Source organism: Melanerpes formicivorus, unplaced genomic scaffold, assembly GCF_026170545.1.
Source record: "Melanerpes formicivorus ecotype bairdi unplaced genomic scaffold, bMelFor1.0.p_v2 SCAF_64, whole genome shotgun sequence".
NCBI lineage: Eukaryota > Metazoa > Chordata > Aves > Piciformes > Picidae > Melanerpes > Melanerpes formicivorus.
In genome coordinates this window covers 2143256-2170177 of record NW_027142416.1, presented here as the reverse complement: position 1 = coordinate 2170177, position 26922 = coordinate 2143256, and the positions used below count along the sequence as shown (strand labels likewise).

Below are 26922 nucleotides of genomic sequence, written 5' to 3'. Positions count from 1 at the left end.
TAAGCACAAAATGATGATGCTTTTGATATAGGAGATGCAAAGGAAAACAAACTCCAGCAGCAAATCTCTGCACTGCCATCAGCTTCTTATCATATAGGCACGAAGGTTCCCAGACACCAGCACAAGCAGCAAGTTATGGTCTAAAAGTAGCACACCAAAGCAATGTAAGCTTTGGTATTAAAAGCTTCTGAAAGGCCATGCATTTTACTACATCTTTGGGATTGCCCAACAGTTCAGTTTTATACTTATTTTAATACATATTCAAGTGAACCAGGATTAGAACAAATATGGATCTCACAGCACATTTTTCTCATCTACCTTCACGGATAGCAAAGTCTTAAGTCTAAATGGAGATGCAAAGCTAGTCTTTTGATTGAATTTCTAGGGCAATATTTCTGGGAGAAGCAACTCTTATTTAGTTTTACTGCTTCCTACTGCAAGTCAGTGGGCTGTCATTATTTATTCGTGTGGTTATGCCCTTAAAAGGCTTAGAGGCAAACACGTAAAAGCAAATTGTTCTGAGCAACAACGCTACTGTGAAGGGCTCTAGAAGACAAGGGCACGGTCTCTAGTTTCTAGAAAACCGAGGATATCCTCACAGGAACCTCCAACAAAACTGGAGTTGAATTTCTGTGGTGTCATGTGAATGTGTGGGCAGCAGGAGCATCCAGCAATTTCCCAATCAAGAGACACAAAACACTACCAAGGCTCAGAATAAGGAGCACACCCCTCCCCCATACAATTAAAACTCCATTTCTGTATAATACCATACTTTTTTGAAAAGGAAAACGGATGGGCCTAACAGCAGGGAAGACATAAAGGCAAGCCTCCGGCGCAATTATGCCAGATCTTCCCATTTATATTTTTTGTAACACCGCACTAAAGATTGCCCCCACCCAGAGCAAACCCTGCTGTGAAACTAGCAGGAGCCACTCACCACATCCTCTCCTTATTCGCAGGGCTGCGCTGTAGCTTCAACTCTGCCATGGAGAGGCTGGGCTGGGGCCGCCGCTCCCCTCGGGGCACCACCCAGTGCCACGGGGGCCGCCCAAGCCCCGCTCGCATCACCGCAAGCGCTGCGCCAGCCACGCACCGCTCCCCACAGCCGCGGGTCGAAGCTTGCCCCCGGGCTCGCCGTACCTGCCCGACGCGATCCGGCCTGGCCCCAGCCGAGCCTCCCACAACCGCGGCAGCCGCAGCCGGCCCGGCCCCGCCGCCCCTGGCCGGCTGCACCCCTGCCGTCTTCCTTACCTCCTGGGCATCATCTTCCACAGCGTGGCCTCCTCTCCCCCACCTCCATTTATTTTTTGCTTCTCCCCCCTTCCCCCTGCAATGTCCCCCAGCGGGTTTATTACCTTCAATCACCGCTTTCCCAACCAATTCCTGTCTCCAAAACGCTGTCCCCACCTTCCCTAGCGCACAAGCAACTCCCGGCAATGAAAAACAGGAGGCAAACAAGAAAATGCAAATGAAAAGCAGAACGGTCTCCTTCCCCTATGCGTCTGATACTATATATCCGGCCGGGGGAGGGAGGGAGGAGCGGCAGCTTGGCTCTGCCTTCCCCCTCCGCTGCCTCTCGCACCCAGCGGCTGCGGCCGGGGGTTCCCGGAGAGGCGGCTCTGCCGAGGGATGCGGACCAGCTCAGGCCGCCCGCGCTCGGCTCCTCTCCTCCACCTTGCCTGGCCCTGCTACTGTGCTGCCGAGCTCAGGAGAAACGGCGAGCGGCACGACTCTGCAAGCGGGGGCCAGGCACACCAGGGGCAGGCGACAGGGGTTTACCCCCGACAGGACTCGGACAGGTCCTGCCTCAGGCCGCCCCTTCTTCCTCAGCCCCTGCTGCTGCCGGCATCGCTCAGCAATGCCACGTTTGGCTGCCTCCTCCCTGCGCAGCCTGCCTCAGCCGCTCTCCCCGTTAGCTGTGCCGCAGAGTACCCGAGCACGCCGCAGCAGCCCTCGGAGGAATTCAAAGCTGGCGAGTAAGAACTCCCTTCTCGAGTGCTCCTTCTCCTTACCGGCGTAGCGGGGCTCCTCTGCCGGTGCGGCTGCCTCCTGGCTCCCCGGGGCGAAGGGGGCGAGCGACTGCGGCGGCTCCTCAGCGCCTCCCCGAGCCCCTGACCGGCCCTCGTTCACCCCCCGCCTCCGCCCGTCGCGGAGAGCGGCAGCGCTGGGCGGGAGCGGGCGGCGGGCGGCAGGCTGGGCTGCAGCCCCTGCCTGCGGCCAGGAGGGGAGACGTTCAGGGAAGAGGAGTGAAACCCAAAGCATTTTAAATCCATGGCGAAGGGGCAAGGTAAGCAGTCCCCCGGGTGTTCCCCAAGGTTATTACACTTCCTCCTCTTCTCAGCTTAAGGCAGAATTTAACCTGCCTGTTTCCAATGCTCAAGAAGGATGTTGTACGCAGAAATAAGAATTATAAAATCAGCATATTAATGACACAGTTTGTCTTACAAGCATTAAGAGAAACCGAGCCGTGCAACAATAGCTACTGCTCAGCTACCCGTACCTACCTGTGCCACGAACATTGATTTTCTCACTTCAGCTGTTGCAGGTAACACCCTTAGAAAGATCTTTGCAACCCAACATAAGAGTCAGCAAGATACTGTGCTTTTATATCCTCTTGTTATGATAGGTACAAACCCTAATATTACAAAGTTGTGTTTATCTAATTATCATCTTCAATTTATTAGTGCTGCAAAAGCACCAGCCCCAGAGAGGTTGGGTAAGATGCCCACTGATGACTGCATCGGTGTCAGAGCTGGCAGCAGAACTCCAAACACAAAGGAATTAGGAGCTACACCCACTCACAGCTTTCCAGTCTCTAGCTCCTTTCTTGAGAGGCTTAAAGACTGCAGATGCCTGCCATTTCCACATGGGATCTCCTTGTGCAAGTCTGTTTGCACAACTGCACACTAGTAGTTAAAGCCTACGACTAGGTGGAGTCTCCAAAGTATCCACATTTTCACCTCCTCCTGCCTGGTGCTCTTACAGTACACATCCCACTACTCCTAATCAAAGAATCACAGCATGACAGGGGTTAGAAAGGACCTCCAGAGATCTCCTAGTCTGATCATCCAGGCAGTTTTTGGATGTCTCCAGAGAAGGAGACTCCCCAACCTCTCTGGGCAGCCTGCTCCAGGGTTCTGGCACCCTCACCATACTCAAGTGTCTCCTCATGTTAATGTGGAACCTCCTGTGTCCTAGCTTGTACTTGTGGTGCTTGGGCATAAAGCTCTAAGACCAGTGTGGATCACAGAAGTCTAAATTGTTCAGGACAAAAGATCTATGTTAACTTCTCTCCATGCTGCAGCTATGGAGTTGGAGCAGTGCTTACATGTGAGGTCAGACAGCTGTTCGGGGAACTGAACCCACACGATGGGATGGGGTGTAGAGTACGTGGACTTAATTGTTTGTATAGATGGAAGAAAGGCTGCTGCCTTCACAGGGAAGGACATGATATCTCAGTGGATATGAGGACTCAGCAGGAGAGTGGAAGCTCTGGCTTCAGTATTGCTGGGTAAAGAGCTGGCTGGCCAGGGTCAGAGAGAGAGTGCTGAACTGAGTCAAGTCTAGCTGATACCAGTCACTAGTGGTGTTCCTCAGGGTTCAGATTTGGGACGTGTGGTTTAATATCTTTATCAGGAATCTGGATGAGGAAATAGAGTGCACCCTCAGTAAGTTTGCAAAAGACACTAAATTGGATGGAAATGTTGATGTGCTTGAAGGTAGAAAGGCTCTGCAAAGGGATCTGGACAGGCTGGGTTGATGGGCTGAGGTCACTTCTATGAGGTTTAACAAGGACAAGTGCCAGGTCCTGCACTTCAGTCACAAGAACCCCATGCAATGTTCCAGGCTTGGATCAGGGTGGCTGAAAAGCTTCCTGGCAGAAAAGGAACTGAGGTTGCTGGTTGACAGCAGGCTGAACCTGACAGTGTGCCCATGTGGCCAGCAAGGCCTACAGCATCCTGGCTTGTATCAGGAATAGTGTGGCCAGCAGGAACAGTAAAGTGATCACATCCCTGTACTTGGTGCTGGTCAAGATGCACCACAAATACTGGGTTCAGTTTTGCACCCCTCAGTACATGAAAGCATGTCCAGGGAAGGGCAACAAGGCTGGTAAAGGGCTGGAGAACAGGTCTGGTGAGGAGCAGGTGAGGGAATTGGGGTTGTTTCATCTGGAGAAAGGGAACCTGTGGGGAGATAATCTTGCTCTCTATAGCTACCTGAAAGTAGGTGGGGGTCAGTCTCTTCTCCCTAGTGTCAGGTGATGGAATGAAAGGAAGTGGCTTCAGCTTGCACTGGGGGAGGTTTAGGTTGGATATTAGGAAAATTTTTTTCTGCAAGAGCGGTCAGGCATCAGAACAAGCTGCCCAGGGAGGTGGTGGAGTCACCAGCCTGGGAGGTGTTCAAGAAAGCTGTGGACATGGCACTTCAGGCCATGGTTTAGTGTTGGGTTGATGGTTGGACTCTATCTTGGAGTTCTTTTCCAACCAAAGTTCTTCTTTGATTTTTCTTTTACAAGGGAAAACATCCTACAGTTTCTTTTATGTTTGCAGCCAATCTCAAGGGTCTTCGCCAATCTAAATGATTTCATGCTTCTAGGAGATGGGTTTCAGATGCATTCACTGGAAATGCAGTGGGAGAGAACCTGAAAATAGAGAAATCATACAAGTGGCTCTTACCCAAGGAAGTCCCCACATTTTGTGACAAATGATTGCTGAGATAATTCTGAGTAAACATGACTTTGGTTGCTTTCATGTCAGGCATAACATAAACCCCTGCCTTCAGAGACTGGCCTCAGTCTAAACAGAAAAAGCCATAACTGAACTGCTAGCTGAAGGCAACTGCTTGGCACCAAAGCTGGGAGCAGGTAGACAAAGGTGTGAATTCATAGACCAGGGAGTCAGGAGTGGCTTATGTGCAAACCCCATGATCTTGTAGTCTTAAAAACACTAGGACAGTTTCTGAGAAGCACTGAATGAGGGAAAGTGACTAAATCACAAAATCATGGAATATTAGGTTGGAAGGGATGTCATGGGTCTTTGGTCCAACCTTTCTTAGCAAAAGCATGATCTAGACCAGATGGCCCAGCACTGTGCAGCTAGAGCTTGAGAGTGTCTGGTGTTGGGAACTCCACCACTTCCCTGGGGAGATTGTTGAACGGCTGATTGTTCTAACTGGAAAAAATTTTCCTTATGTCCAACCAGAATCTCCTCAGGAGTAACTTGTACCTCCTCTTTTCCTCCTCTTTTCCATGTGACTCCTGGTAATAGGGAAGGCTCCATCTTCTTTGTAGCCACCCTTTAAATACTGGAATATGGTAGTAAGGTCTTATCTAAGCCTTTTCTCAAGGCTGAACAAAGGTAATTCTCTCAGCCTTTCCTTATCAAGTAAGCTTCCCAGGTCTCTGATCACCTTTCTGGCCCTTTCCTGGAGCCTCTCCAGCCTGCCCACATCTCTTTTCTTTTTCTTTTTTTTTTTTGTATAGTGGGTACAAAGCTGAGCACAGTGTTGCAGGTGTGGCCTGGCAAGTGCTGAACAGAGTGGGATGACTACTTCTTTGTCTCTGCTGATTGATACTTTTGTTGATGCAACTCTGCATCCCCAGGTCCCATTCCACAGAACTTCTCTCCAGCCGGGTGGATTCCAATCTGTGCTGCTCTCCTGGATTATGTTTTTTCCAGGTGCAAGACCTTACACTTGTCCTTGCTGAACTTCATGTTATTATTGGCTCACTCTGCCAGTGTATCCAGGTCTTCCTGCTCTCCCTTCCAAAGCATACAGTTCCCCACTCAGTGTGGCATCATCAGTGTGCTAGCATTATCTTTCAGGACATTGATCAGAGAACTTGATAAGTTTCACTTCTTGCAGAACTTTTTCAAGAGACATTCCATGGGAGACAAAGTACATTCATATCTACAAACATGTGGAAATTCCTTTGTGAAGTTCAGAAAAGCAAAGAGGTTTGAAGAATAGTTCCCAACTAACAGCCAGTTAGGACATTAAACAGGTAGCCTTTCAGAGAGATTTCATGACAGCTTCTCCAAACTCTCTAGCAAAAAGAGGGGATAATTTCATTAAGGAGGTGAAGAAACAATGAAGAATCATTGAAAAAGTGCCAACCTGAAAAGGCTCCCCTTTGACCTGGTGAACTGAACTGAAGGTGGTATTGGAGCTCTCAAATGCATCAAGAGCTAGGGGAAATTGTGAGGCTCTGGTGAAAGCAAGGCCTTTTAGCTAGCTGAAGTAGGACATATAAAGGTTTAAAAGGAATTATAAATGTAAACTTAACAGGGAAACTGAGAGATACCAGCCTTCACTCTGTCTTGAGTAACCTTCTTAATTCCATCACTCAATGCAGTGACTGAGATGGAGAAAGAGCTGTTGCAAACCTAGGGCTTTAATGCATATCACAAGGATGAGGCCCAAATCAAACTAACCTTTCCGGAGACTGAACACACCTGAACTTCTAATGCAGTGTAAGAAAGCTGTAAAAGTAGGAAAATTACAACTGACATGAAGCTACCACGGAAGGATTTGATACAAAACTGCTTGAAGGAAGTTGCCTCAGAGTCCACAAAGCTAATACTGGAAGAACTGGAACAGCCCTAACTCTATGCCTAATGAAATAGTTCAGAATGGAAGAGTCAAATGTTTGAAACACTTCACTGAGTATCTTTGGGACACATCAGTCTGAGTATAGACCCCCTTTCATCTTTCAGGGATGATGATCTAACAAACTTTACATTGGGTCCACAGAAATGAGGGGAGGTGAAGCAGCTTCATTGCTTCAAGGCCACTCAATCTTTCTGTTATAATTGCAGATCTGTACCAGGTGCATTGTTGCCTGTTGATTTGTTGACTATAACCTGCTGACTGAGTCTTACCCAGTGTGCCATTTCAACAGAGGGCCAGGCACACACATTGCCTGGTGAAGACCCGTGTTTCTTTCTCCCTTCATATGCCAAATTGAGGAGCATGCTTTAGGTGTGAAGTGTTTTCTATGGAACAGCTTAAGGGTGCAACATTAAGCATAGCACTTTTGTAGGTAGTTCCCTTCAAAAAGAACCGAGCCTCAGGAAACTAACTTTTGCTCTGATTTGATTTACACACCTTTATATCTATAAAAAAATTGGAATTCTCAAGTGAATGTCAAAAAAGCCTTAGGAGCACAAAACCAAGAAAGCACTTTAGGAGCAATAACTGAATTTCCTAACAATAAACTTCATGTCATTTATGGGCCATTAGAGTAAGAATCCTATCCTAGCAGGCTATAAATGACAGAATGAAGTGCTTAATCTGCTCATTTATGAATTGTGTACAGTGTGAGACATTACTGTAATTTATAGTCAAGTAACTGATCTAGTTGCAGTTTATCTGTGGCATATCTTAGTTTTACCAGAAAAACAAAAAAACAAACAAAAAAAATCCACAAAACATTATTAGATTAAAAACCACTCTGATACTGATGTATTTTAGTAGATGAAGCACTAAAGAACTTCATTGCTGTTACATGCAGTAACTCTGTGTGGTGCCCACACTTGCTTGAACACCCAAAAAATCAGTTTAGGCCTCATCTCAAGTCTGAAAATGTTGGCTAGAGCATTTGTGACTAGCTCTTGCAAAACACTATTGCTTATTTTCAGATTGGCTGTTATCCTGAGCAGGGAATTTATATTAGCCCACCCAGATCTTTTAAATAACTATGGAAATAATAAGCATAGATACAGGGCTTTTATTTTAAACACAAGCAAAGCAGCTTAGTCTGAAGAACCAGCACAAGAGCCTAGAAGATAAGTAAACTTAAAAACAAACAAAAAATGATCCTAAAGGCTATCAACATACCAGGAATCTAAGGATAAAGGTTCAGCAGCCATTTTAATATTAGTGATTGTTTTCCTAGTAGAAATTGCTGAAGTTGTCTGCTGAAATTTATTTTATCCCTCCTTTTTGCTTGCACTTTAAACCTTCTTCAACAATTTATTTTAAAATTGCCTTTTTCATGCCTAATTTCAACAGGGAAAAATACTTTTATTGAAAGCTTGAGGCAATCTAGTTGGATTATTCTGGAAAGCAGGCATTCTGCCAGGTATGAGTACTTCGCAGATTGAATTTGGTATTGCAGACACAGACCTCAAAACCAGTCAAAACTGGGGTCTTCAACTGTAGCCTGTCAAGAAGATCTAACACCATCCAAAGAAGTATTTAACATTTATGTGCCATTAATATCTATGTGAATCCTATCTGTTACAGCCAGAGTTCATCCTGCTTCTGTATCCAAGGCCAGAGCTAAACAGAAGAAGCCTCAACCTGAACAAGAGTATCAACATGGCAAGAGATGTAAACTGCTCCTCTTCCCAAGTTCATCTACATGAGGGTACAAAGGCAGGTCCTCAGTTCAAAGACTTCTCCCTCTCCTGCCTTTAGCTGCAGTGCTGACCGACACTCTTGGTTTACCATAGGCATGAGAATAACCGCTTTGGCTTTTGACCAACAGGGCACTATCTGAGTCTCTCCACTTGAGATCACCCATGCATTAGATCCCTTGCCACCTAAGCATACACTACCCCCGCCAGGGAAGATCTTCAAATGTTGCACCCTCTGCAGGTTAAACAACTATCTTAAAGAGAGCTTTGCTGCTTACTAATAACAAAAGGTGAAATCTGGGGTTAATGTCAAATCCAGAGGCCCAAAGCAACGCATCTCTTCATTCTTCCGGGGCAAACTGTTAGCAAAGGCTCTCTTCAGCAGGATCAAGATCTAGTCAAAGAACATCTCGAGGGGCATGTGAGGTAGGCAAGAATTGGAACATGTTGTAAAACTCTCTGTTCACTAAATACGTAGAACTCCTGCTGTTCCAGCTCCTCGCTGTGTTCATGGTACAGTCCTCTAGGCATGGAAGAGGCCACACAGCTCTCAAATTTTGAAGCCTATGTGAAACACCCTTCACACTTTCTCCAAGAAAATTGAAAAAAAGACATTGTGATAGAACTTCTGGTTTTGTACTTGAGAGAGCGAGGCTTCAGCAGAGTAGTGAATATATTGGCATTCACAAGGAATGATTCTTTAAAGTTTTTTAAAATTATTTTCCCAGGGTTATTTATAAGATGCTTACTTTTGTGGCCTCTCTTAGTACTTACTGCGTGTTTGACACTGTTAAATGTATCCTCCTCACTGTTTTGAGAATTAGCAGGAGAACAGTACAGAGTTGAAACATCCGGTACCTGAAGGGGGCCTACAAGAAAATTGGAGAGGGACTGTTTGCAAAAGCCTGTAGTGATAGGACAAGGGGCAATGGTTTGCCATTAGAGAAGAGTAGATTTAGATTGGATGTTACAATGAAGTTCTTTACCGTGAGGGTGGGAGAACAGTGGAACATGCTGCCCAGGGAGGTAGCTGAGGCCCTGTCCCTGGAGATATTCAAGCTCAAGCTCAACAAGGCTTTGAGCAAGCTTTACTTGTGGGGCATGCTGGACTAGATGATCTTTGGAGGTCCCTTCTAACCAGAACTGTTCTATGATTCTACGATCTGCAGTTCCCTCTGAGGAGGGTTGCAAGTGCTTTGATACACCAGGAAACTCAATCTACAGATTCTCCAACCTCATTCTTGAGCATCAGTTTTTCTCTGGCTTCATTTTCATTTTATCAAGATGAGCTCTCTTTGGCTCCTTCCTAGGTGTCAGGGTTTCTCTGGAATCTTGTCAAGGAGAGTGATCCAATCTTTGTGAAGCTCTCTGAGCAAAGCAATCATCTTCTATTAAGCATCCAGAGGGGAGAAGAAGCATAGTAGAAAGTGTACCAAATTAATTAACCTTGATTTTTAGAGTGCTGTTAATACCATTTTTATTAGGTCTGTGTTCCTGGGTGATGGCACAAATGAAGAAAAATTAAGCAAGCCAAGCTTGACTTGGGACTTGTTCCTCTGAATTTCTGCCTTGCTATTGTCCATGAAGGAGACTGGACTTACAGAGCCAAGGTCTCTTGAATGACAGTAATCTAACTCACAACTTCCTCACACGGTCATAATACTCAAGGAGACAGACGGCAAGTTTTGGAGTGTAAATAAAGGACAAACGTTCATTTTTAGAAAGAATGTTACCAGCACAAGAACTTCAGTGCACAGGCCTTTAAATGCTGAAAGCCTTTAAGGAAATCAGAAATCTGAGAAGGTCAGACTAATGTACCATGATGCATTCCTGCTGGCCACACTATTTCCAGTACAGGTCAAGATGCTGCTGACCCATCTTCAGCCAGCACCCTCAGGTCTTCTGCTGCTGGGCAGCTTTCCAGCCATTCTGCCCCAAGCCTGGAATGTTGCTTGGGGTCATTGTGAACCCACTGTGGGGCCCAGTAGGCAGATTCTCCCTCTGTACTTGGCCTGAGTGAGGCTGTGTCCAGTTCTGGGCCTCTTAGTTTAGGAAGGACATTGAGACTCTTGAATGTGTCCAGAGAAGGGCAACAAGGCTGGGGAGAGGCCTTGAGCACAGCCCTGTGAGGAGAGGCTGAGGGAGCTGGGATTGTTTAGCCTGGAGAAGAGGAGACTCAGGGGTGACCTCATTGCTCTCTACAACTACCTGAAGGGTGGTTGTAGCCAGGAAGGGGTTGGTCTCTTCTCTCTAGCAACCAGCACCAGAACAAGGGGACACAGTCTCAAGCTGCGCCAGGGAAAATTTAGGCTCAAGGTGAGGAGAAAGTTCTTCACGGAGAGTCATTCATCATAGGAATGTGCTGCCCAGGGAGGTGGTGGAGTCACCATCCCTGGAGGTGTTCAAGAGGGGACTGGATACGGCACTTGGTGCCATGGTCTAATCATGAGGTCTGTGGTGACAGGTTGGACTTGATGACCTTTGAGGTCTCTTCCAACCTTGGTGATACTGTGATACACTTCAAATAGACACTTCAATGTCTGTCTTGTAGTGAGGGGACCAAAACTGAGGTGCTGAAGGGCATCCAAAAAAAAGGGGCAAAGCTAGTGAAGGGTCTCAAGCACAAGTTCTATGGTGAGTAGTTGAGGGAAGTAGAGTTATTTAGTTTACAACTCACTGGAAAGAGGTTGGAGTGAGGTTGGGGGCTGGGGGGGGCGGGGAAATCAGTCTCTTATCCCAGGTAACAGATTGAGAGGAAACAGCCTCAAGTTGTGCCTTAGGAAAAATTTCTTCACTGAAATGGTTGCCAGGCATTGGAAGAGGCTGTCCAGGGATGTGGTTTTGTCACCATTCCTGGGGGTATTTAGAAAATATGTAGGCATGGTGCTTAGAGATATGATTTAGTAGTAGACTTGGCAGTGTTAGTTTATTGGTTGGAGTTAACAATCTTAAAGGTCTTTTCCAACTCAAATGATTCCATGATTCTGTGGTTTTAAATTAGCTGCTAGTTGTCCCTGATGCAGTGTTGGCACTGAGTAGTGAAACGTCACAGTGCTGCAAAGAATTAATGAAGTACATCCTGACTTCAGATCCACTTATGCCTGAATAAATGTCTCTGTGAGTGTCTGAAGTCCCTCCTGTCACCAAATGTCAAGCCACTTTGCAAGTAGTAAGTGATGGCAGCCAGAAACAGCATCCTTTGTCATGCGAGCCTTAGCCTGCTTTTTTGACCAGAGTCCTTATAGTGCCTGCACTGTAATCTTTCAGGTTTATTAGGAATCCAGATGTGGAATGAGTTATTTCCTGATCCATTGACTTGTGAATCTGCAGGTGACAGACACGTTAGCAGTTTTCTGCTACATCATCTCTTCCATTATTTCCCCAAGTTACTTTGATCTTTATCCATAACAGTGTGATCTGGAAATCAGATCAATACTGCACAGAAATGTGAGCTGACAATATTTCTTGTCTTGAAAATGAAACAGTTTTAAAAACCTGCTGGAAGTCAAGCCAAAAATCAGTTCTGGGGTGTGAAAACCCAAGGGGCTTATTCGTTTGGCAGGATTTTTCCGTCCCTCAACACAATCAGATACTATCAGAGGAGTAAAGTTACTATGAGAGGACACCTAGTGGTACTCTGCAGAAACTCAGACTTTGGCTGTGCTGAGGAGCTCCAGATATCCATCATTCGCTGCTGGAGTCTGTCTAGGTCATGACACCGAGTGCCACATGTCCCTTGGAAAAACTGGAGGAAGTGCCAGACACTGTGATAACTAAAGTGGAGCAAGCACACTCTGGATTGTTGCAGAGTGCACGCCTGGGCATGAGCAGTTGTTTTGCAACAATGAGGCTTAGCATGCAAGGCCGCTACAGACTGGCAAGCAAGACTGAACCCAGCTATGAGAAAGCCCCATGGAGCAAAGGCAAGATACTACAACCTGTAGTGAGCTGCTACGTGCACTTCATATCTTCAGATTTGGAAGAGAAACAGTAATGAAGCTGAAGGCAACTGCGCAGAAGTGCCATGTTTAGACAAGGAGGTCTTTGACCACAATGGAGCATTCTCCATGCCAGTGCAGTGGTGTCTAGATAAGCTAGATGCAGAGAAGCAAGTGAAGGAAGCCAAAGGCAGGACATAACAGCACAAAACAAGTAGATCATAGTCCAGTAGGCACACTAGCATCAGATCAGGCCACACATGGTGGTCTGAGAGCCCCTTCTCAGCTGCTTGTAATGCCATTGTAAAACAAGGGACAAACATGAGTAAGTGGTAGCACAAAAGGCAGCTAAAGGGAGTTAGTCAGCAGGAGCATCAATCAGGGGATGGCTGCTCTACCACATTTCATAGAATCACTTCAGGTCATCAAGTCCAGCCATTCTCTAACTCTAACAAGTCTGGTGCTAAACTACGTCACTTAGTACCACATCCATGCATCTTTTTATACACCTCCAGGGATGGGGCTTCAACCACCTCCTGGGCAGTCTGTTCCAGGGTTTGACTACCCTTTCAGTGAAGAAGTTTCTTCTAATGTCCAACCTAAACCTCCCCTAGTGCAACTAGAAGCCACTTCTTCCTGTCCTTTCAGTTTATACTAGGGAGAAGAGACCAACCCTCACCTCACTCCAACCTTCTTTCAGGTAGTTGTAGAGAGCAATGAGGTTTCCCTTCAGCCTCCTCCAGACTGAGCAACCCCACATCCCTCAGCTGCTCCTCACAAGACTTCTTCTCTAGGCCCTTCACTGGACCTGCTCCAGCACCTCAATGTCCTTCATGTAGTAATGGACCCAGAACTGAGTACAGTACTCAAGGTGTGATCTCACCAGTGCTGAGTACAGGAGAACAATCACTCCTGCTGGCCACACTTCCTGATCCAGGCCAGGATGCTGTTGGCCTTCTTGGCCACCTGGGCACACTGCTGGCTCAGGTTCGGTTGGCTATTGATCAACACCCCCAGATCTTTCTCTGCTGGACAACTTTGCAGCCACTCTTCCCCAAATCTGGAACATTGCCTAGGGTTGTTTTGACCAAAAGTGCAAGACTCAACACTTGGCCCTGTTGAATCTCAGGCAATTTGCCTTGGTCCATTGATCCCAGGCTGTCCAGTATTTCAGCAACAGCATTTGGAGGGTGACAAACAGTAAACCACTAGAAGCAAAGTTAAAACCCAATTATCTGGTAAATATTATTAATGGCCAGGCTTCAGCACACCTATGAATTTCCTGGTCTCCAAACTGGTGACACATGGGTTTGATGGGTGGACCACTAGATGGATAAGGAACTGGCTTGATGGCCGCACCCAAAGAGTGGCTGTCAATGGCTCCATGTCCCAGTGGAGGCCAGTGACAAGCGGAGTCCCTCAGGGATCAGTCCTGGGACCTGTCTTATTCAACATCTTTGTGGGTGCCATGGACAGTGGCATTGAGTGCACCCTCAGCAAGTTTGCTGATGACACCAAGCTGTGTGGTGCAGCAGACACGCTGGAGGGAAGAGAGGCCATCCAGAGGGACCTGGACAGGCTGCAGAGGTGGGCACAAGCCAACCTCATGAAGTTCAATAAGAGCAAGTGCAGGGTCCTGCATCTGGGTCGAGGCAACCCCAGGCACAAATACAGGCTGGGCAGTGACTGGCTGGAAAGTAGCCCTGAGGAGAGAGACTTGGGGGTGCTGGTGGACAAAAAGCTCAACATGAGCTCTCAGTGTGCACTTGCAGCCCGCAAAGCCAATCAGATCCTGGGCTGCATCAGGAGAAGTGTGGCTAGCAGGTCGAGGGAGGTGATCCTCCCCCTCTACTCAGCCCTGGTGAGACCCCACCTGGAGTACTGTGTCCAGTTCTGGACCCTCTATTACAAGAGGGATGTGGAGGTGCTGGAGCGTGTCCAGAGAAGGGCCACAAGGATGATCAGAGGGCTGGAGCACCTCTCCTATGAGGACAGACTGAAGGAGTTGGGGCTGTTCAGTCTGCAGAAGAGAAGGCTCCCAGGTGATCTAATTGTGGCCTTCCAGTATCTGAAGGGGGCCTACAGGAAGGCTGGGGAAGGACTTCTCAGGATCTCAGGTAGTGATAGGACTAGGGGGAATGGAATGAAGCTGGAGGTGGGGAGATTCAGGCTAGATGTGAGGAGGAGGTTCTTCAGCATGAGAGTGGTGAAACCCTGGAATGGGTTGTCCAGGGAGGTGGTCGAGGCCCCATCCCTGGGGGTGTTTAAGAGCAGGCTGGATGAAGCTCTGTCCAGCCTGATCTAGTGTGGGGTGTCCCTGCCCATAGCAGGGGGGTTGGAACTAGATGATCCATGTGGTCCCTTCCAACCCTGAATGAAACTATGAAACTATGAAACAGAGGCCTATTGCATGATCTGCAGTACAGAGGATCACTTTTCCACGACTAGCAACCTCTTTGAGAAGCACAGGCTGTGTGACCTTGCTGAGCTTTGCAAAAAAGATTTTTTATGGTAGAGCTGTAAAAAAGCACCTTTTGTAAGGTAAGAAAAGATAAAATAAAGACTGAAAGGAAAATTGAGACATGGATAGGGACACAAGAGTAAAAATAGAACCAACATCAATACAGAAAAGTGTTAGTCCTCAGGATAAAACATCATGAAGTCAGAAGGCAACTCAGCAAGAATAAGGACAATTCTCTATAAATAGCATAGGCCAGCAGTTTCCCATCAGGCTGTCAGCTACTCAGCTGGCAGACTCAGAACCTGCCTGCTGAGGAGTGGCAGGCATGCTGGTGCTCAGCCTAGTGTTACATTGGTTCTAGCTATCTATGATCTGTATTAGTCAATAAGTGATTGATGTGTACCTGAAAGTATAATCCTGCTTGCAGAGGCTCTGAGAAGTTGCTCAAATGAAAGCAATCAATTGGCAAAAGATTACAGCAGGGAAAGCAAATTTTTGTTCTTTTATGTTCAAGCAGATCATTATCCTTTGCTATTGACAAGAAAAAAACCAACACTTAAATCAGTGAAAAACTATGTTTTAAGGGACATCCTAAAGCAGCACTGCTCATCGTTTTAATGGGACAAAGACCATTGCTAATTGAAATTACATCCCAATAGTCAAATCCCTAAGCTGCCTGAGGAACTTGGCTAAACAAAATCCTTGAGTATGATTGAACCTGAGGTCAGATTTTCAGGCAGCTTAAGTTGCTCTGCTGAACTTCATTCATTGCTTCTGCTGCAATAAAATATCCAGTCCTTGCGCAGATTACAGTGAACAGAGCTGAGCCAAGGTAGCTGCAGGCTTAAATTGCTAATTATTCAGGACTGTGGAAATAATTTGTCAGAAACACAGTTGAGATCAAGCAGTTTTGGTTTGCAGTTTTCCCGAATCTATGCTGGCCTCTCAGCTATTTCGGCTCTTCTCTTTTGAAGTGCTTTGGTTTTGACCTGGTAAAAATCAAAGTAAGATGCCCAGGACATCATAAGATGTTCCAGTAAGATGCCCGTGTTGAACATCCGACAGCTACCAGTGGCAGTCAGTAGGTTTCAGTTGCAAAAGCAAAGTAGTTGGATGCCACACCTTGAGTACTGTGTCCAGTTCTGGGCCCCTCAGTTTAAGATGGACATCGAGACACTTGAATATGTCCAGAGAAGGGCAACAAGGCTGGGGAGAGGCCTTGAGCACAGCCCTGTGAGGAGAGGCTGAGGGAGCTGGGATTGTTTAGCCTGGAGAAGAGGAGGTTCAGGGGAGACCTTACTGCTCTCTACAACTACCTGAAGGGTGGCTGTAGCCAGGAGGGGGTTGGTCTCTTCTCTCTAGCAACCAGCACCAGAACAAGAGGACACAGTCTCAAGCAGTGCCAGGGGAGGTTTAGGCTGGTGGTGAGAAAGAAGTTCTTCACAGAGAGAGCTGTTGCCCATTGGAATGTGCTGCCATCACCATCCCTGGAGATGTTCAAGAGGGGACTGGATGTGGCACTCGGTGCCATGGTTTAAGTCATGGGGTCTGTGGTGACAGGTTGGACTTGATGACCTTCGAGGTCTCTTCCAACCTTGGTGATTCTGTGAAAACAAGGTTTTGTTCTGCCTAATGGCCAAGGGGAAGACTGTCAAAGATAAATGTGTAAACCAGACTTGAACAAGAATAAGAGATCAATACAGATTTAAATGGGGGAGGAGGTTGAGGGGGAAGGGTGTGTGTGCTGAAGAGACCCATGGAAACTGTTAAACCTCACCTGGCATGACTGATGGACTTCTACATTATCTGACATAGGCAGAGTGCCCCACCTCCATCCACCCCTTCTAGTTCAGGTCACAGCTAGGTCTAACTTTGCAAAATATGGCTTAGAAATCATCCCCTAAAAATCTGCAATGTAAAAGAACAAGAGCACTCCTGCCTGAAGGTATGGGGCCTGATGCAAAAAGTAGGGTTATTTATCATTCAGCTTTGAACAGAAGTATGAAAAAACAATTCCCTACCCCTCAGAAGGAAAACACATTGCATGACTCAGCTTTCCTGTTCAGCTGCTGAGAGCTGCTTGGATCTGAAGACAGCAATGCTGAAGCATCAAGCAAAAAAATAAGAAAAGATGGTTCTGCACACCAGCAACTGAATATCATCTAAACCTTTCTTGTGGTGAGGTGAAGTGCAGGGGATTTGAGTCTTCAGGACACATGTAGATGTTCTCCAAAGCATTGAGAAGCATTGTTTGGCTGCTCATCATTGTTCGGCAGAAAGGAAGGTAAGTCCTAACAGAAGCAGGATGACAGCTTTCCACTCTGAAGGGGAAATAACTTGGCAACAGCAGTCTCTCTCTTTTCCCAGCCTCCTCACAATCCTCAGCCCTACCAGTCATTTGGCATGGGCTTTGAAACATTGTGATCATTATTCAGTGTATTCATGGCAGAGTATTTTCCTCAGCAGGATTTCATACGGTTTCTGTGGCATTCTGTTATTTTTTTTTTTTTTCCTTTACAAATGTTTACAGAATTCCTTTGTTTGTTCATAAAGGGAACTGTGGGTGGGGGAAAGGCAAAAATTGAGTTTCTGAGGTAAAGAGAGTGGAAAAAAAAAGTTAACCAAGAAAAAACGTCTCTAGGTTTTATATAGAAAATTTTCCAGCTTCATCCACTTAGAGCTAGTATACTTTAAAATTGTCCTAGCATCTTACACTTGAAATGTTCATATGGAACAGTAGAGAATTAGTATGGTCTTGACAATGTAAGACAAGGTTGCTAAAATGTTTAAAATCAGCCTTTCTTCATTCATACTACTACCAAGATGGAACTCATTTGCATGAAGTGATACCGGAGCTAAATTCTTATCATCACGACTGCTTCAGTAAAAATGTGAGGGTTCAGAGCACGTCTGTGAATTGCCGCAGTCCAAGGAGGAGAGGAAGGAAAATTTAACATAATGCTTCTGGGGTTTCTGAAGGAAGGGAAAACAAGAGCACTTCTGCCATGACTTTAAACTGCAGTGGAAATTTTTGCCTTCTCTATTCATCGCTGCAAAGGTCAAAGCCACATGAAGAAGAAATGCAAAACTTCCCGCATATAAACCAGCACTTATGCTACAGAACAGCGCGCACACACAGCAGTGGTCTGCAAGATTATGATGCAGCATTCATTATCTTTAGTAAGGGTTCTGGTGGCATCAGTCCACTGGGGAAGATGCACTTTCAGCTTTTTGCCAATTCCAGAGCAGCATTTCTTATATTTCTCTGCTGATGAGCTGTCAGTATTTGGGGGCTGCAAAGCAATAGCATCTTTGTACTGTGATGAAAAATATGCCCTTGCTTAGCATGCTCACAAAGAATTGCTTCTAACACATAGCTTGTCTGACTGGTAGCCAAATCTTTGATCACTCTTGAGCACAGAAGAGCCTTTTATATGGGTGAGTGGGGAGGCAAACATTGTTGTACATCTACTGTGATTCTCCTCACTTTGTTTTACTTAAACTTCAGCTTCTTCCTCTGCAAAATTAATATGTTAAAATGTGAGCCTTCTAAATGTGACAGAAGGATTAATCAAACTGCTTTCACAAAGGTCCTCAAATGGAACATGAAAGAATAGGAATTTTTACCCCTTGTTTACCAGAAACCTTTCCTGAGTAGCTGCCTGCCCTTTTCAAATGTGCTGCTTCAGCTTGAGGAACACTTTTTGAAAGCTGCAGATAACTTGAAGCAGAGGAAAAGTCTAAAATTACTCTCCAAGTGTGAATACAGTCCCTCAAAGTTTATTTTCTTAGCTGTATTTACTGAAGCAATAGCACTTCAGGAATGATCTAAAAATATACATGAAGGCTTACAGACATTTTTCTGACTTATGCTCTTCCTGGCAAACACCAAACTGTGAGCAGTGTATTGACAAATGCATTAGCTAAAACTCTACAGCTAGGTTCAAGTTGACATGGATTTAAAGGTCTGTTGGAGCAAAGCCTAGCTTCTTTTTGAAACCCAATTTGCTATTACTAAGCAAGACTACCTCTATTTTATACGAATAAAATCTGTGTATATGCCCAAGCTACCAGACCCCCAGTATTTTGCAGAAAAAAACAAAACTGTGAAATATTTTGCATAATTCATTCTGAAACTGAAAGAAATTTTTGTAGGAAGTCAGTGAACATATACAGACATGTGTGTCCCAGCAGAGTTCTAAGGAAAGGTAGGCTAAAATTCATACGATTTTAGTGGGAATATTGACAAAAGATAAAGCTAGGTCATGATTTGTAGACCTGAGGTTTTCAAATCCTACCTTCTGGTAGATTTGGCAGCTTGAAAAAGGAGGCTGCTCTACACAGAGGTCAAATGGAGTAAGAAAAAAAAAAAAACACTTAAAAATCTGTGCATTAAGGAAAAAGAAAACAAAACACTGAGCAACAAGCTTGAAAAGATGCCTATGTCTTGATAACAAGTCCCCAAAGTTAATACCAGATGAAAAAGCTCTCAGTTCTTGTCATGACTTCAAGAGAACAGTTAGCAGAGCAAGTTAAACACACAGCTATCAGTGGTGGTGTTTAGGCATGCTGTTGTGGTGACCTCCAGCTACCACAAGCTGTGGCACATCTAAATATCTTGAGCTAGCTCATCCTCTCCCCTTGCAGCCCAACTCTTCCATATTCACCAAGAAAAGTACTTCTCTAGATTAAGATCTTAATGCGTTCCCCCCCCCCCCCCCCCCCCCCCCCCAAGTTTCTGCTGGTTGCTGAGAGTTGGATCAGTAGGAAGGGGATCTTTTGTGACTCAGTCATTTGTGCATTCTAGGTGGAGATGATGAGAGGGAAAGGAAGTGGTATGAATACAGTATAAAATTAAAATGCACTGCTTTGTTCTGCTTAAAATGCCAGATTAAATTCTGCTTGATTTAATGATTTCCTTTTTCCCCCTTGTTCATCTAACAAATAGTTTCATGCCACGTGTGTTGAACACAGCTTTTTTAATCACTAAAGCTTCGATCCCGGTAGGGGATAGTGATACAACCATGAGTGTTAAAAGCTCAATACCATCAACACAAATCTTTTTAGAGAAGAAATATTCCACATGCATCACTCCTAAATCTATTTAATGCCAAAACACCTCCTCCAAATTGGAATATATTTCCTATTTATTTCATGAGGTATGGCATTTAAATTACGCTTCCTCATGGTCCATTTGATTTTACTACCTGCACCCTAACCACCAGATCAAGAAACAATGATTTGGAAGTTGTGATGCCAGCTTTACTGGCTGAGGGTAGGCTGAACATGAGCCTGCAGTGTGTCCAGGCAGCCAGGAGGGCCAATGGCATCCTGGCCTGCATCGGGAACAGTGTGGCCAGCAGGAGCAGGGAGGTCATTCTGCCCCTGTACACTGCACTGGTTAGGCCACACCTCGAATACTGTGTCCAGTTCTGGGCCCCTCAGTTTAGGAAGGAGGTTGACTTGCTGGAGCATGTACAGAGAAGGGCAACAAAGTTGTTGAGGGGTTTGGAACACAAACCCTATGAGGAGAGGCTGAGTGAGCTGGGGTTGCTTAGCCTGGAGAAGAGGAGACTCAGGGATGACCTTATTGCTCTCTACAACTACCTGAACGGAGGTTGTAGACAGGCAGAGTTTGGTCTCTTCTCCTAGGCAACCAGCACCAGAACAAGAGGACACAGTCTCAAGGTGCACCAGGGGAGGTTTAGGCTGGAGGTTAGGAGGAAGTTCTACACAGAAAGAGTGATTGCCCATTGGAATGGGCTGTCTGGGGAGGTGGTGGAGTCGCCATCATTGGAGGTGTTCAGGAGGAGGCTTGATAGGGTGCTTGGTTGCATGGTTTAGTTGATTAGGTGGTGTTGGATGATAGGTTGGACGCGATGATCTTGAAAGTCTCTTCCAACCTGGTTTATTCTAATGGTTCTTTCTGTACTCAGCTCTATCATTCTCTTAGCAATCTCTGCTATTCCAGTTTCAGGAAGGGAAAGGGTGCTAAAACTTTCAGGTATTTAAGAAAATGTACATCTAGCCTGTGGTAGTTCATAAATCAAAAAAGATGTTGTTTTGTATTTCTTATCTCTCATCATACCAAATCCCAGTGCAGATCTCAGGACATTTCACAAGTGATAAGTTTACTGCAGCTCCTCTGTATGGAAAAAAAGCCAGAAGGGATCATGTAATAAAGATGTATAATAGAGAGCTCCAGAGAGATTCATTAATAAAGCTGACTGAAATTTGGATTTCTATTTTCTGAAGTTTTCATGTTTATCTTTGTGTAGATTGGGAGTGAAAAATCAGTTATGTCTCAGAAAACATCATTACTCTGCTTTAGGGAGTGTGCCATCTTCAGAAGTGCAGTTTGAAACACAAAGTGTCAACTAGAACATTGCATTATCTTAAAGGTATTAATGATTTTTCCATTAGCAACAAAGCAACATTAGACTTAGTAGTACTGATGATGGTCTAACTTCATGTGAAATACAATAGTGGAAGAGTTTAAACATTATAGGTGGTTGTCTTTTGATGACTGAGATATCTTTAAATAAAGTAATTCTCTATTGGGTTGTTAGACCATTTGTTACTAGTCTTACTACAGCATAAGTGTGCAGGTGTTTAGAAGGGGGGATAAGTGTTTCTGTTCTTAACAAGATAATTACAGTAATTCCTCAGTACCATGTAAAATAGTCTCACATTATAAAAAGACACTGAAATGATCCAATAGATCATTGTAATACAAATAATGTAACAATAAAGATTCATGCATAAAAAATGACATCTATTTTTGGACTTAATATTATCTCTGTAAGACAGCTCTTCAGAAATGAACACCTTTTATCTGGTTTGTTCACTCTTCTTGAGCCGCTCCATTCATTCTTTCCTCTCAGTCCTGGCTCAAAAGTTTCCTCAGCTGGAGTGTATGGCATTCACATCCCGATTCCCACAAGTAATTGTCCAATACATCTTTCTAAGCAGGAAAGCAATAACCCAAGATGCCATACAAGCCTCTTTGCAGCCGCTTAATATCCCCTCTGAATCTCCATTCAGCCTCTTTATCCCTCTTACCATACTGACTTTATAGGGAGACAAGCCTGTCACTCTACAGAGCAGCAAGAAAATAGCAAGGTCACCTTTAATTGCCAATAGTTCAGGAGGGGCCCAGATATTCCCTGCATCTTGCAAAACATGACTAGTCAAGAGACTGTCTTATCCAAGGGATTATGGAGTCCTATCTCTATTCTGATAAGTAAAATAAAGTCAAAAAGCCTAAAAGACCAAAGCAGGATAACTCTCCTCTCTACCATTCAGATAAACAAAATTTCCATGTAGATAACCTGTGAGCAAATTGTTCCTTTTCAGGGAAAGAGAGGGATGCAAGTGATGGTGGTACCTGTGTCTGTGCATTAGCATTCTGTGAGGTGCAGAATGAATAGTTAGGATAGTCAATGGTCTATTTAGTCTCTTCCCCACCTGCCATGGGTAAATTCAGGCAGAGCAGACCTCTCCCTTTTCCTCAACCATATAGCAAATACTCCTAAGGTGTACCCAAGAGCAGCAAGCCTTTTCACTGGGTTTTGTACCTGCAGTGAACATTAAGGACTGCAAACAAAAGAATTTGGGGGGGAGAGGGGGAGCAGGGAAATCACTGCTGTAGTGATTGTCCTTGCAGGTCCAGAGTTAGCTGCTATGAAAGCCTAATGGCCCTTTTCCATTTCTAAAGCTATGCAAACATAAAAGATTTCATCAATTCTGTTAGGAGAGAGCACAGATCCTGCAATGCACTGCACAGTCTGACCCCCTTCCACAGCAGTTCTAGGATGGTTTCAGCTGCCAAAACCTTTTGTGCTCTGGTTTCAGCTGATCACCATGCTCTGGTAGACTCTCTCTCTCCTTTTATTTTATCTCTTAAAAGGATTCTTTGCTGTCCTGTGCTCTACACAATCAATTGCAGGACTACAAAATGCTACAGAAAAGCAGCATCTTCCCTCAGCTTTAATAAGGTGCAAAGCAACGGCACAAAGTCTTTTCCTCCTTCCCCCCCCCCCCCCCTTTTCTTGAACTCCTTTTAATTTCCTCAGCAGAACATTGAGGTGATTGTGCTGCTGCATAGCTCATCCAAAACAGGTTTTGACAGTGTTGGAGTAGGGCATACTACCTTTGAAGCCTACTTTTTACAGTTGCTTCATGCATTTTTGGTTTGAGGAGATGAAGTTTCCTTTTCCCTTTATGTTTCTGAAGCAAGGTGCACTAAGCTGCACCACAAGCTGTTTGCTTAGATTTTATCAGACAGAAGGCTTAGTGCTTAAACAACTTTTGGTGAGGACATTCCTCTGAGCCACAGTACCAGATCCTTTGCACATGCAAGATAGCTGAGGAGAGATCTTATTGCTCTCTACAACTACCTGGAAGGACATTGTAGTGAAGCTTTTGTCTCCTTTCCCAAGTAACCAGCAACAGGACAAGAGGAAATAGCCTCAAGCTGCACCAGGGGAGGCTTAGATTGGGTATCAGGAAAAAGTTCTTGACACAAAAAGTGGTCAAGCACTGAAACAGGATGCCCAGGGATGTTGAATTGCCATCCCTAGAGGTGTCAAAAAAAACATAAACGTGTAGACATGGCACTCTGGGATGTGATTTAGTGGTCACAATAGTGTTGGGCTGACATTTGGACTTGATCTTGGAGGTCTTTCCCAGCCTTAATGGTTCTATGATGCAAACTAGTAGCACTGTAAATGCCAGAGATCATGCATCAGAGTGGTTAATTCACCGTATTCACCAGCACAGGTGAGTGTAGCCACAGTCTATGCAAGAAATTCATCAATGAACTACTTATGCCATCATATGGCCCTGGAAGTGCACTCAGGAAATGTTAATGAGGGATGAGAAGGGTGATAACAACTCTTTAGTCTCTCTAGTTAACAGTTCCAGCCCAGACCGATCACCAGCCTCCTAGCTCCCTCATCTGTCAGTACAGCTGGCTCTGCCAATTTCTGCAGTAAGGTCCAATTGAACTATTCATACCAAAATACATTCAGGAAAAAACAAACATCTCTTCCCCCTTGCTAGATCTGTTTGCAACACTCACTGCATGCCAGAACAACCCCGCTTGATGTCTGTGGCTTATTCTCAGAACACAAGAGGGTGAATGAAATGCAGTGTTTCAGAGTGTGGCTATTTAGAAACTAGAGCAAACAAAAGAAACAACCTCCAAGAAATAATAGCAACAACCACCACCAAAAAAAAAACCAACAAAAGACCCAACCTGGGGTGTTCATATTAGATAATTTATTAAATGACAGTGATAAGGCAATTCTTGTTTAAATCTAGGCTTAGAAGCTTGAGCTGTCACAATTGCTTGATGGGCAGAGGTCATGAAAAAAGTTGTACAGACCCAGCTCTCGCGTGAAACACTACATGCACCCCAGCAAATAACCCCAATGGATTAGAGGGAGCTAACAGATTGTCCTCATACACACTTTGTAGCTTGCTTTCCCATAAATGAATTCCCTTCAACAGGAAGGCAGGACTCAAATCAGGTGAGTAAGTAGGGGAGTAATTTAGGGGTAGTGCAGACTACCACAAGTTCTCTAAATGATGTCCAGAAGACGGATTTGTTCCAACAAGAACTCCTAGTCTAAAAAGCACAAGGGCAGAATGGCAGCAATAACACACATGCTGCCTGTGTCACGGAACAGCACCAAAGACAATGAAACATTCTTGGGGTGTTCTGTCTACCCAGGCACTGAAGGAGTTATGATAATGCTGCCAAGGAGCCCTGCCTTTTAACCTTCCTGATTTGAGCTTGGTACTTTCAGCATATGAAAATCTGGACATGAACAGCTTCTTTACAGGATGTGTATGATAGGGGTGAGAGGAGGAACAAAGTGACTCACATACATCCTCCCCAAAATAGAGAAGAGCTTCACAAAGGATCAAGAAAAGCCCCCAGAGGAACAGAAAAAAAATGAAAACAATTAACAAGCAAGAGTTGCCTTATGACAGGCAGGAGGCGAGTGCTGGACAGAAGACTCCACACAGGTAGAAGGAAGAGCTGACATACAAGAGATTATATTCTGCAAGTGATGTGCCTCTTTTCTGCTGCATCAGGTCACACCACAGGTGGCTGACTAAAGGTCTATTGTCAGATTTTATTACACCTCCAGCCCTCAATTCCATGACTGTGGAAGTGTATATAGAACATTGCTCTTAGAAGACTGCCAAGATTGGAGCCCCAACAAATATGCCTTTGGGGATGAAATTCAGTAGGCTCATTTACTGTGTTAGCTTTTTCTGCTAAGTTTCTAAGCATACAGAGTACAAGATAAAAATCTTGTGCTACTGAATAGCATGGGAAGAAGCATATTTGAGCATAAAATTGAATTTTGAACTCATTAGTCCATAATTACAAGATTCTATTCTTTACCTGCATGCTTTTAGGAAAATTAGGAAAATAGCATAAGCCAGTAGAGCAGACAAACCCTTCTGTACAGTAAAAAAATGCATCAAAGACAGTCATTATTCTTAACACTTGTCATTAAAAGGCCAAGCCTCAGTTTTAATTGAGAGGAACTAGACAAGTAATGAAACTTGTCAGTGACAGAGAGATCTCTTCTCTTAAATAACACTCTCCCACACCCCACCAAATAGCAGGTGGTGAACACAAATAACAGGCACCCTACCTTTCAGTAACCACTTGTAAAACACTCTGTAAGTGAAACTAACACAATCACAGCAGTGCAAGCTTGCACATCCCTCGAGGATGCTGATAGACAAGCCATGACACGGAGGCCATTCTCAGTATAGCTTCAATGGGAAGTTCATTGGCAAGGTACCCAGAAAAAACTTTCTTACAAGGGATAAGCAGTCCTGGAATGCAAAGGCCAGGGCAAGAGCAAGAAAATGTGATGAAGGTTGGATGAACCCCCTGTCAAACAAGGGGAAAAAGAAGAACAAGAAGGTGGGATTAACCAAAGTGTTGCTAAACGAGTACAAGGTAATGCAAACCTAGTTTTCTGCTTCAGTCATCCCCTACCGCCATAAAATCATCTCAGTGTTTCGCAGTCACTGAGAATCAGAGTAACCTTATTCAAATACTAATCCTATAAATGCACACAGAAAACTAAATCCCTTAAGACTGTAAATAGCTAGTGTGCTGCATCCTAAAACATGACTTATTAAACAAGACTGCAATTTTCTAGGGGAAAAAAAAAGCCTAAAGGCATTCTAATTTACACATGATAGTTCTCTTGGTTTTTAATCTGTAGTCAGTTCATATCTGGGGCTAAACTCCAGCAGTTACTCTGTCAGCAAATGCCCCTCTCCAGCAGGAAAGGGGAATCAGGAAAATAAGAGAAGACCCTAAGGCTGAAACAAAAATGGATTTAGTGAGATATCCAAGCTGGATCTCACGGCAATAGAAAAACATACAAAGTCATGCTCAGCCCAGCAAGTGCAGCACTCACCCTTAAGCAGAAAGGCAGACCTCAGGAACAGGAAAGGGGCATGGAGCGGAGCAAAAAGCCCAAACAAGAGGCTGTAGTAGGTGACTGCTTATCTCACACTTCTTCCTTTATAATGAGCATGGTGCTGATGTTCTGAGACACACCTGTAGCCAACTCAGTTCAGTTGTGGTGGCTGACTCATAACTGCTGATGGCCTGCAGCCCGTGGCTGGCCTGGGATGTCTCAGCCAAACCAGGACACTATCCCAACCCTTATCCTGTAACATACACATCACACTCAAATCACCCCAGTTTTCTAGCTTCTCCTGTCTCCCAGTGCATATCTCTATCCACACAGATAGTAGTCCCCTGGCCCAAAAGGTTCACTCAATTAATTTAGTTATTGGGTGGTAAAGTAATTGTTTATAATAAGCGGTGTAGCTCCAGAGACAAGCTAAATGAAGACAGCATTGCTTAAAATGCAGTCACTTAGAATAAACCTTTATTTAGAATAAACCAAACCAGGTTGGAAGAGACCTTCAAGATCATCATGTCCAACCCATCAACCAATCCAACCCACCCAAACAGCTAACCCATGGCACCAAGCACCCCATCAAGTCTCCTCCTGAACACCCCCAATGACGGCGACTCCACCACCTCCCTGGGCAGCCCATTCCAATGGGCAATCACTCTTTCTGTATAGAACTTCTTCCTAACATCCAACCT

At 44.9% G+C, this 26922-nt stretch overlaps 1 protein-coding gene across 8 annotated transcripts in view; it reads right to left on the bottom strand.

Annotated features, from left to right (window-relative positions):
* The window catches only part of FAR2 (fatty acyl-CoA reductase 2), a 142750-nt gene extending 140104 nt beyond the window's left edge, over positions 1-2646 (bottom strand). For 2 of the 8 annotated variants that reach the window (XM_068162416.1, XM_068162417.1), the window contains exon 1: positions 2505-2646. The gene's annotated coding sequence lies outside the window, so the exon portion shown is untranslated. The other 6 variants (XM_068162414.1, XM_068162412.1, XM_068162415.1 and 3 more) reach the window with 4 other exon arrangements.
* Between the last annotated feature and the right edge of the window lie 24276 nt (positions 2647-26922).